Here is an 11842-nt window from a genome sequence, read left to right on the forward strand (position 1 = left end):
ACACTAATATGCAACAGAAATGACTTTAAAAACAAAAAGAGGGAAACGGACTTTGGCCCAGTGGTTAGGGCGCTCGTCTACCATATGGGAGGTCCGCGGTTCAAACCCCGGGCCTCCTTGACCCGTGTGGAGCTGGCCATGCGCAGCGCTGATGCGCGCAAGGAGTGCCGTGCCACGCAAGGGTGTCCCCCGCGTGGGGGAGCCCCACGCGCAAGGAGTGCGCCCATGAGGAAAGCCGCCCAGCGCGAAAAGAAAGAGCAGCCTGCCCAAGAATGGCGCCGCCCACACTTCCCATGCCGCTGACGACAACAGAAGCGGACAAAGAAACAAGACACAGCAAATAGACATCAAGAACAGACAACCAGGGGAGGGGGGGAAATTAAATAAATAAATAAATCTTAAAAAAAATAAATAAATAAAAAATAAAAACAAAAAGAGGGGACAGTGGTTATAGCTTAGTGGTTTGAGAACCTGTTTCCCATGTTTCCCATATATGAGGTCCTGGGTTAAATCCCTAGTACCTCCTAAAAACAAACAACAAACAAAACATAGAGAGAGGAGAAAATTTCCAAACCCAAAGAGCTATTCTTATCTACTCCAGGAAAATAAACTATTATGTTAAACACACTAGTATGCCATGTCTTATATTTATAAAACCGGTTGTCTGGAATTTGATACATTTAAGAAGTTTTATGTTTCCTGGGCTTAACAAATGTCCAGACTGGAAGGAATTTTGAATTTGGCAAAGATCCCTAGGCAAAATCCTGTTCTTAGCACCATCCTTTTCTAAGTTATTTAACATAGTAATAAAGTATAGAGACACATTTCTTTAAACCTTTTATTTGAGAGTGGGTTCTTATCTTCTTCAGGAAAATAAAAATGTTAAATCTATTAGTATGCCAATACTTGACATTTAGTTTGCTAGCTAGTCTGGAAATTGATCAGTCAAGGCAATCTGTGTTTCTTAGGTCTGGACAGTCATTGGAATGGGTAATAAAAGTAAGCAATGACGATGGTATAAAGACTCAGAACCAGGTAAACTGCCTTTTTTTTTTTTTTTAAAGAAGTGCATCTTTTTTTAGATTGATTTATTTATTCTCCCCTCCCCTTGCCACTGTGTTCACTGTCTGCTTTCTGTGTTCATTTGCTGTGCGTTCTCCTGTGTCTGCTTGTCTTTTCTTCTGGTCTTTCTCTTTAGGAGGCACAAACAGGAACCAACACCAGTATCCCCAAAGTGGGAGAGAGGCATTCAATTAGTTGAGCCATCTCAGTTCCCTGGTTTGCTGCGTCTCTCACTGTCTTTCCTCTGTATCTCTTTTTTGTTGCATCATTTTGTTGTGATGCAACAGCTCGTGGCACAGGCTAATGTGGGCCAGCTCTTCAGAGTCAGCCAGCTCCTTCCCTTCACCAGAAGGCCTCAGGAATCAAACCTAGGACCGCCCTGCCCCCCTCCATGGTAGACGGGAGCCCAATCACTTGAGCCACATCTGCTTCCCTAAACTGCCTTTTCATTTCCTATAGACAGTGCAGCAGGGAAGCTTAGCTGTGGCAGTGTAAAGATTACTTCTTAAAGACCATACTTAATTTTAAAGTCTACTCTAAACACAATAGAAATAAACTGAGGATAGAGCTCAGAAAAAATACAAGTCTCATGAATTAATAAAATAAAAATCTACCTTCTCCAAGATATTTTACTACGCTCAAATACTTCTATTGTCTTCATCTATCAGATAGTACTAGTTGTATGGTAATATCTCATTGGAAATGAAAAAAAAGTAATGTAGTCAAAAGGGAAAATGTATGAACCTAGACAAATGTCTGAGTTTTCAACCAATTCATCAATTGGCAAGTTTTTATTGAATGTCTACATGCTCTACAATGTGCTAGGTGTGGTAGGAAACATGAAAAAGAAAGGACAAGGTCCTTGACCTTTCAAAACTTAAAATCTAACTCAGAAGAAAAAAACAACAACATATGATACAATCAGAAAATATTAAATTGGTAAAACTGAGTACACCTGTAATCTTTAATTTATAGGTAGCTGAAATCCAAATTTTATTGAAAGTCAGTTGTTTAGAATTCATAAGCAGTTTCCCACAAAATCAGTGTTATACATGGCACTGAAGTTCCCAAATTTATAATCTTCTAAATTCTTATTGTATAAGTGCTATAGAATCTAACCATATATAGTAGTGTTTCTGTGGGAAAATATGCCTAGAATCTAACTTGGGATGCCAGGAACACATATTCCTGTGCTGCCAGGAACGTTGGTAGGATTCATTCCAAAACAGGCCAAGTAGGAGAATAAGAACTCCCCCCAGTCACACATGGGGACCCCTCAAGGCTCCAGCTGGGCAAAGTGTAAGGGTAGAGATTTGGAAGGAAGGAATGAGGAATTCTTAGGGTGGAGTGGGTGAAATCACCTTTGAGTAAGGCCAGATCCTTTGTTTTATTCTGAATGCCCCTCAGACTTTCCTTTATTACTCTATTACTACCTGTTTATCCCAGTCCCAAGTTTTCTCTTTCCCTGGGCCACCAAGGAAAAGAAAGTAGTCTTGGCTCCCCTCTTGCATCCTAAGGCAAGCACATAGTCCTTTTATAGGGCTTCGTGCTAGGGGGATTTTCTTTAAAGGTTACCTCTGGTCATTTATTATGTATTTTTTGCTTAATCTCTAGACCCCATCTTTACCTTATTCTCTAGTCTGAGGTAGAACATCCAATTGGCTATTCACGAGTCAGGGCCCAACACAGCTACAAGAATTCAGGAAAGGGAAAAGCAGTATAGAATGAACTATCAAGAGCAGGTAGCAAGAAAGAGATGGAATTTAAGTTCACTTTGAAAGGTGTAAGACTTAGATGGCTTGAAGGTAGAGAAAGGGACAATTCAGGTAAACGAAAAAGCATGAATAAGGATAGTGATATGAAAAAAAGCAAGCATATCACCTATGGAGCAATAGGGAAATGAAGCTGTATATGGAGGTTTTTTAGCAGGAGTGATAGGATGGTATGTTTCAGGAAGATTAATTTGATGGCAGTGTGAAGAACCATAGTTTTGGGGCTGCTGCAGTGATTTATGCTTGAGTGATTTAGGCTTATGATTGAGGCATAAGTTGTGGCAGTGAAGCTAAAAACAGGAAGAGAAACAAAGGAAAAATGGAGTGCAGGTGGGGTGTCAGGGTTAGAAAAGGAGATATGGAAGATATCTAACAGGTTTCAGCTGAGACTCTGAGTGGGCATCTGCTCACTATAGCAGGCAGTATAGAAAAGGTTCTAGACCACACACCAACCTTCAGGAGAATCATGGAAAAATAGGAAAGGAAGCCAGAGATAAAGCAAAGAAACAGTCAAAATAGTTTAAAAAGAAAGAAAAAAAAAGTCTAGCTTAATGGTCCACAGGGAAGAAATGCTTCAAATAGACAATGGTTAACAGAGCCAGATCCAGAAGAAATGTTGAGAGAGATAAGAGCTGAGGTGAGATCACAGGATAAGGCTAGATTATGGAAGACTGTGAGAGAGGAGTTCTAGTAAAATGAAAATGAAATTCAGTTTGTAGGTGGTTAAGAGGAGAATAGGGAGTTAAGGGAAGTGGGGTAAAAAGCAATTCCAGTAAGGCAGCAAAAGGAAGGAAAGATGATTAGAGGATGAATCAAAGAGGTAGCTGAGTGAAATGAAAGGATTTCAATCTATTTTTAATAAATAAAGATGAATTAAGTATATTTAATGTGAAATAAAAGCAAATCCCATGGAGAAAAAGAAGACCCTAAAAGAAGATAACATGAAAGTAAGATTCTTGAGGAAATGCAGTGGGGATGGCATTAGAGAGGAGGAAATAAAAACCTTTCTTTAAAACAGGAGGGAAGGAAGAGAATCTAAAGTTGGGACAATTTTAGGTATGGAGTACATAAAGAGAGTAATGGGAAGTGAGAAAAGGGAGGCTGGGCTAGTCCAGTAGCTTGGATATTATACCGCAGCTAAAGGTAAGCTATGAAAGGCCAATGAGATGCCCTGAAAGCATCATTTTGAGAATCTTCTGGGTAACAGATGTGGTTCAACCAATAGGGCTCCCATCTACAATATAGGAGGTCCAGGGTTTGATGCCCAGGTCCTCCTAGTGAGGGCAAGATGGCCCACGTGGCAAGTTGGCCCACATGGTGAGCTGGCCCACGCAGAAAGCCCACCCATGTGGGAATGTGGCCCTGTGCAGGAGAGCCACCCTGCATGGGAATGCCGCCATGCACAGGAAAAGCCACCCCGCGCAGGAGTGCTGGCTGATGCAGAGAGCTGGCACAGCAAGATGATGCAACGAGAGTCACAGAGGAGAGAGAATAAGAAGACATAACAGAACAGGGAAGCTGAGGTGGCGCAAGAGAGTAATCGCCTCTCTCCTGTTCTGGAAGGTCCCAGGATTGGTTCCCAGAGCTGCCTAATGAAAATATAAGCAGACACAGAACACACAGCAAATGGACACAGAGAGCAGACAACAGGGGGAAAAAAAGAATATTTTGATGATAGAATACAGAATTTGTAGTGGGAATTTATGGGAGAGAGAGAGGATGTTGGGAGAGAGAAGCCTGGAAATAGAGGGTCCAGTTTTAGTTTTTCCCCCCAAAATTTTACACTCTCTAAGCACTGGGACTACATCGTTTTCTACCTTCCTCCTCTTGCCCCAGAATAATTTCTAGGGCAGCTTTGAAAATGGCTGTGTTTAAGAGCAAATCCTGGGACTCCAGGAGGTGAGGGGCCTGAGTCTAGGAAGGGACTAGTCAGGAAGGGCCAACTGAGTCTAGACTGAGGGCAAGATGAGGATATCAGGAGGTGACTGAGGGGTCAGAGATGCCTGGGCCTTCCCAGGAGCCATGGACCCAGTTCCGGCCTCTGTTTTGGGGTTCTTTGGGTAGGCCTGGGGTGAGTGAAGTTCTAGCCTAGCAGCACTTTCTTTTGTGGCTTGTTCTACCATGTATTAAACTTGAAAACAAACCAACCAACCAAAAAAAAAAAGGCTGTGTTTAGTCATGAAGGAAAACCTTTGGTCTCATGGCAGTGATTTATAATGGCTCAGTTAGGGCATACACAGGCAACCCAATATCTATTCAGAGACTCTAAAAAACTCACAGGAGGTTCAAGAACTTCTGGAAAATAAAAGCACATCTTTTTCCCCATGAAAGGACAGATCTGCTCCTTTAAACCCATGAGATACACACTCTCCTATTTAGCTTCTACTTAATGAGTCCTCAGTTTTGCTCTAAGTTACATATATCATATAGTATTTTTGAGTCATAACTTTTGGATGCTGAGGAGATGTGGTCAAGAGGTTGTTGAGAAGATTAATCACAACATTTGGGCCAGATTCTGACAGGTGATTAAGTGTTTGGTTTTTTTTGGTGATTAAAGAAGAATGGATGAGAGTGATTATACTATAAGATTCTGCTATGGGAGATGATTATCACTTTTTCCTCATTAAAGTATTAGTCAAATCTGAAGGACTTAAAATTCCATTGTCATTAAAGCACTAACCTGTTATTTACATCCTATGGATGAATATGTAGTTCACACTAAATAAGTAACTCAATCTGAAGGCTTGAACACGGAGGCAGTTAGAGTAAGATGCAGGATCCAGTTTGCCCTTGGCTCTTCCTCACAGTCTAGCTTTTCTTCCTGACCACCAGATTGTAAACCTTCAGCAACTTCAGGCCTAGACCAGGCTTCCAGAGAATTCTTCAGATGCTCTCACAAATGCACATGACTAATCCTTATCCTAAATTCCTTGTTCTCTATTCTCATAGTGGTTCAGCTTTTCTCCTCCAACTTTGATACAACCATCTTATTTTACTTAACAAATAACATTAAAATGTCTTACTGCAATGGAGACTACAGAGTTGCTTAATTCTATATGCCTACTTAGGAAAAGAAAGATAACTTCCTTATAAAAATTTTCATGCCCAGCAATTATGATGGCAGTGGACAGGCCAACACCTAATGCCCAAAACTATGCAATCACATAACTGGTCAGAGAAAAAAGAGGCACAACAGTAACCTCATAAGAAGCCAAAAATGTGCTATTTTTTACAAACAAAAATGCACTTTGATTTGTGACTCTTGTGAAGACAAGTTGTATGAATCCAACTACATCTAAAGTTTCTCTCTCAACTTAGGTAGAAGGGAGGGATATTCCCCTTTAATATTTGCTAATACCTCATTTACAAAAACTTTATCTAGATATGCAAGTCTACTTTTATTACCCGTTATTAACATGCCCATATTTATATATTTACCTGAAATTCATCCATGATGCTGAATGTATACTCATGCCTGGCTATTACATGATGACAATTCTTACACAAATCTGCTGAAACAAAGAGAGATTTATATAAGGAAGTCCTGGAAGGTCTCTTAAAACAGTAAAAATTTCTATTCTCAGCATGCTATTGCTTAAAAAGAATCTTAACTCTATTTGTTGTATTTAACATAGCAAGAAATCCATTATAATATCTAACTTGATAAAGACATACAGAATATGTCACATAACAACATTACATAATTAAAGACCTGAACTCAAACATTTAATGTACATATAGTCCCCAATTAAAAGATATTTAAGTGCATTTTTTAAAGGAGGTTTACCTATCTATATCTATGTAAAAGTGTTTATTCTCAGGAATTACAGAAACTATGTTACTATAACCACCAATCATAAACGAAAAACCAATGATGAACAAATTTCATTCACTCATCAGTGTCTGGGCACTAAAATGTACACACACTTAATTTAATCTGAGGTTGGTTAGTACCAACCCCAGAATTAATTAATATATTTATTTTTGATGTATTGGGGATTGAACCCAGGACTTCACACACATGAAGCAAGTGCTCAACCACGGAGCTACACCCACTCCCCAGAACTGATTTATTTTTATTATACATCCTCTATTTATTTGGTTTCACAGTATTGAAGATGAGGAACAGCATATGCTGTATGTATGCTGGGATCAGTATACATACAGCAGCAAAAGTAAGAACCAACAAACTGACAGTAAGACAGAAGACAAAAAACAGCTATAAAAGCAGAAACAAGAATTAAAAAGAACATAGTATTTGAGGTCATTTAGTATAGAGGCAAACAGTCCTAGACACCTTAATTGCTGTTGGCGTACATCACTGTATTATACTACAGTAGAAAGTGAAAACTCACATGAATGACTTTAAAGTATAAAAATAATTCAGGAGAGCGGATGCAGTTCAAGTGGTTGAGCGCCTGCTTCCCATGTATAAGGTCCCAGGTTCGATCCCAAATACCTTCTAAAAAGAAAAACAAATGAAAAACCAACTCTCATTGGGAAGCAGATGTAGCTCAGTGATGGAGTGCCTGCTTCCCTATACAAGGGCCTGGGTTCAATCTCTGATACCTCCTAAAAAACAAACAATCCAGTTTCTATACCTTGTTTAAAACATAAAGGCTTAAAAACTCTACTTACGATCATAGGTAACTATTTCTTCTCCATCTTCCTCTTTCAAGGATTTGTTTGTGATCAGCATAAAATCCCGCTTCCTACATACTGCACAGCCTGTAAAGTTCAGCAAAAATGATCCATTCTCCAAGCAGGTATTACCCTAAAATATTAGAAAGAAGAATTTTTTCTTAAATCTCAAATACCAACTTTATATTTCAAATTTTTTTGGCAAAAATGATTAATAGACTTAAATCTCTGAAAGCAAAAACATGGCCAGCATTTACTTAGTTGGAGGCTATTCCAAATAATTTTTGAAATTATTGGCTTTCCTAAAGCACCGTTATTCATGTTAAATAAAACTGAAGCACAGTGGTAGATATTTAAGCCTCTGAGATTGCAACTGTATTTAAGAGAGGACTAAATGCAAATGTATATTTAGAATTAACTTAATAAAACATTAATGTAAAATACAAAAAGAAAAAAATCAGGAGAATTTAATAGCCAACAATATTAAACAAGGTACCATATTATAAAACTAGAATTGAAATTCAATCAAAATGGAAACAATTGAGCCAGTGATAAAAACGATCTTTTATACTGTGATCTCAGTTGACTGAAATGCTTTCTCTCAACCCTTAAGAATACCAACAAAAAAACAAAAATAAACTCTAGCTCGATATCAGTCCTCAAGGACATGTATAATTCAGATACAGAAGGTAACTTCCCTGACTCAAAGGAAGTTTTTGCGAAAAGCTTACTAATAATAGTTGGCAACTTAGTCGTTTCATAAATAATCAGTCCAATCCCATTTCTGACCAACAAACTCAGTCTTTTAAAATAGTTAACTTGACTTAAAACTATTCTGATCAACATTTCCCCAATACAACTCTATGCAAGATACTGTGCAAAGCACAGTGGAGGATTCAGTGATGAACCAGACATGTTTCTAACTTCAAGGAACTTATGAAGTATCAAGGAAGGCAGAACCACCTCAAATGATGCCATAATGAAGAATTCATGGATTCCCAGCAAAATTAATCTCCCCTTTCCAACTGGTTCTGAATGCTATGTATTAAGGAAGAGATTAACTCTGATGGGGGGAAATCAAGTTATAATAAGACAGTTTGAAGATATTAAACTATAGGCACATTGACTTAACTACTAAAGGAAAAAAAGCCCTGGGATCAGAGTAGGAAGTTCTAGTTATTAAGAACAATTGCTCTGCTTTTTAAAAAGAAAACTTACATTGAGGTGGAATTTGCATACAATAAGATTCAAATATTTTTTGTGTACAGGTGAATGACTTAAAATTTTTAAAATTTTTACAGCTTTGATGAATTTTATTATAAAAAGTTGGTAATCATATACCTAAATTTATATGAACTTAAAATTTATCATACATTTATTTCGTTTCTTAGCTTGATCTTCTAGTAAATCTTTAGAGTCATTGACTTTGGCTTCTAAATAAGAATATCCTACCTTGTCTGGGTGATTTAAGAGCATAATTTGTCAATGGGCATCTCTTATTTTTTTCCTTTATTGGCAGCAGGACTTATATCTAGTATTTTTTAAATAAGATTTATTTATTTTATTCCCCCTCCCCACCCCATTGTCTGTTCTCTGTGTCTATTTGCTGCATGTTCTTCTTTGTCCACTTCTGTTGTTGTCAGTGGCATGGGAATCTGTGTTTCTTTTTATTACGTCATCTTGTTGTGTCAGCTCTCCGTGTGTGTGGCACCATTCCTGGGCAGGCTGCACTTTCTTTCACACTGGGCGGCTCTCCTTACGGGGCGCACTCCTTGCACGTGGGGCTCCCCTATGCGGGGGACACCCCTGCGAGGCATGGCACTCCTTGCGTGCAGCAGCATGGCGCGTGGGCCAGCTCGCCACGTGGGTCAGGTGGTCTGGGATTAGAACCCTGGACCCTCCATAGGTGAACGCTCTATCAGTTGAGCCATAAACACGTCCTTGTCTTCTTATTTTTGAGTTATGAGTTATTTATATATCTTGGATACAAGTCCTTTTTCAGATACATGTATTATGAATATTTTATCCCAGCTGTTGGTTTACCTTTTCATTTTTTTTCAAGGCCTCTTTTGAAATCAAATACTTTTAATTTTTATGAAGTTCAGTTTATCATTTTTCAAATTGCTTCTTGTCTCCCAAGACATCTTTGCCTACCTCAAGGTTACAAAGATTTTCTCCAATGTTATCCTCACAAGTTTTATAGTTTTAGCTTGTATGTTTGGTAGATCCATTTTGAAATAATTTTTATATATGGTATGAAGGATTTCAAAGTTCATTCATTTCCATATGAATATCCAGTTGTTTCAGCAACATTTTTTGAAAAGACTATCCTTTCCTCTATTGAATTATACCGATGCCTTTGTAAAATTTCCAATGTAGAAATTAAAATACGTGGGTCTACTTTTGGATTATTCTGTTCCCTTCATCTATATCTACCTTTGCACTAACACCACACTCTCTTGATTAATGTAGTTTTATAGTAAGTCTTTAAATCAGATAGTTTGTCCTATAACTTGTTCTTTTTCAAAATTGTTTTGGTTAGTCCAGCTTTTCATTTCCATACAAATTTTAAGATCAACATATAAATATTTACAAAAAAGTGTGCTGGAAAAGTGACTGATTTGGACTGCCTTGAATCAACAGATATTTTGGGAAGAATGTTAATCCTAACAATACTGAGTCTTCCAATCTAGGAAGATGGTTATATATCTATAATTGTTTTGTTTTGATATTCTTCAATTTTTCTCAGTAATATTTTAAGTTTTCAGTCAACAGGTCTTGCAAATCTTGTTAAATTTATTCCTAATTTGTTAAATTATTTTGGGCCATTATAAATGGTATTTTTCAAATTTCATTTTCTAATTGTTATGACCTACACTGGGCTAAACAGGAGGGTGAAAAGCAGAAAATAGGGGTGGCGGACTTGGCCCAGTGGTTAGGGCATCCGTCTTACCACATGGGAGGTCCGCGGTTCAAACCCTGGGCCTCCTTGACCGGTGTGGAGCTGGCCCATGTACAGTGCTGATATGCGCAAGGAGTGCCCTGCCACACAGGGGTGTCCCCTATGTAGGGGAGCTGCATGCGCAAGGAGTGCATCCCATACAGAGAGCTGCCCAGTGCAAAAGATAAGTGCAGCCTGCCCAGGAATGGTGTCACACACACGGAGAGCTGACACAACAAGATGACACAACAAAAAGAAACACAGATTTCCGGGCCACTGACAACAACAGAAGCAGACAAAAAAAAAAACACCACAAACAGACACAGAGAACAGACAACGGGGGTGGGGGGGGAAAAATAAATTTTTAAAAAAATCTTTTAAAAAATTTTAAAAATTAAAAAAAAAGCAGAAAATACTCACTGACTTAACCAGAAAGAAAAAAATTTGGAGTAACAAAATAATTAAAAGGTGACTGACAATGACTACAGAAAATTAAGATAAGCAAAACAGTCTTAAAAGAATAAAGATCCAAATATTAATTTCGAATAAACAGAACTCTGACAGGGCTGCACCCATGAACACAGGTGCTTGTAAGTAGACAGATGCAAACTCTTTAGAAAACAACGTGAAAAGAGAAAGGGATCTGTATGTCTGCTGTGTGGGAAGGAAATAAATATTTGAAATGGCAAAATGCAAGTACAATATTTAAGAAACTCATGGAGCTTTCATAAGAGCCCTGGTCATTTGAAAGCAGCGAGGGTAACCTTTATCAGTGAGGTATGGTGATTTCTGAGGCATGTTGGGGACTGAGTCACATCCCCCAAAAAAGGCATGCTCAGGTCCTAACCCCTGGTCATGTGGGTGTGAATCCATTTGTAAATAGGACCTTTGAAGATGTAATTAGTTAAGATGTGCCCAATCTAAATGAGGGTGGGCCTTAATCAAATATGGTTGATGTGGCAGTTTGATATTATTGATGAATTCCAAAAAGAAATATTATAGTATTATGTTTGTGAACTAGTCTGTTCTTCTGGGCATGATACCCTTTGATTGTATTTAATTCAGAGATTTCACTTTTACTTGATTATATTAAGATTAGGGCTTTGATTTGGCCATGTCAGTAGGACACTGGGTCCCCGTCCCCTTGTTGTGCAGATACTTATACAGAAAATGACGCGGCAGAGGAGAGAGCTTAGTTTTTGATGCTGGAGCCCTGGGGAGAGAGCCAAGCTGTTTGCCTGACAGTTTACAGCTGACTTGTGGAGAGAGCAGAGCAGGTGAGCCCAGAAAGAGAAAAGCCCTGGGAAGGAAGACTAGCCTTATGCCAGCCTACAGCTAAGATTGGAAGAAGCTGGGACCATGGAGCTTGAAGAGGAAGAGGAAGAGGAAGGTGGAACCCTCACAGAGACTGGCAGCCATCTTTCTC

Source organism: Dasypus novemcinctus, chromosome 3 (assembly GCF_030445035.2).
Source record: "Dasypus novemcinctus isolate mDasNov1 chromosome 3, mDasNov1.1.hap2, whole genome shotgun sequence".
Taxonomy (NCBI): Eukaryota; Metazoa; Chordata; class Mammalia; order Cingulata; family Dasypodidae; genus Dasypus; species Dasypus novemcinctus.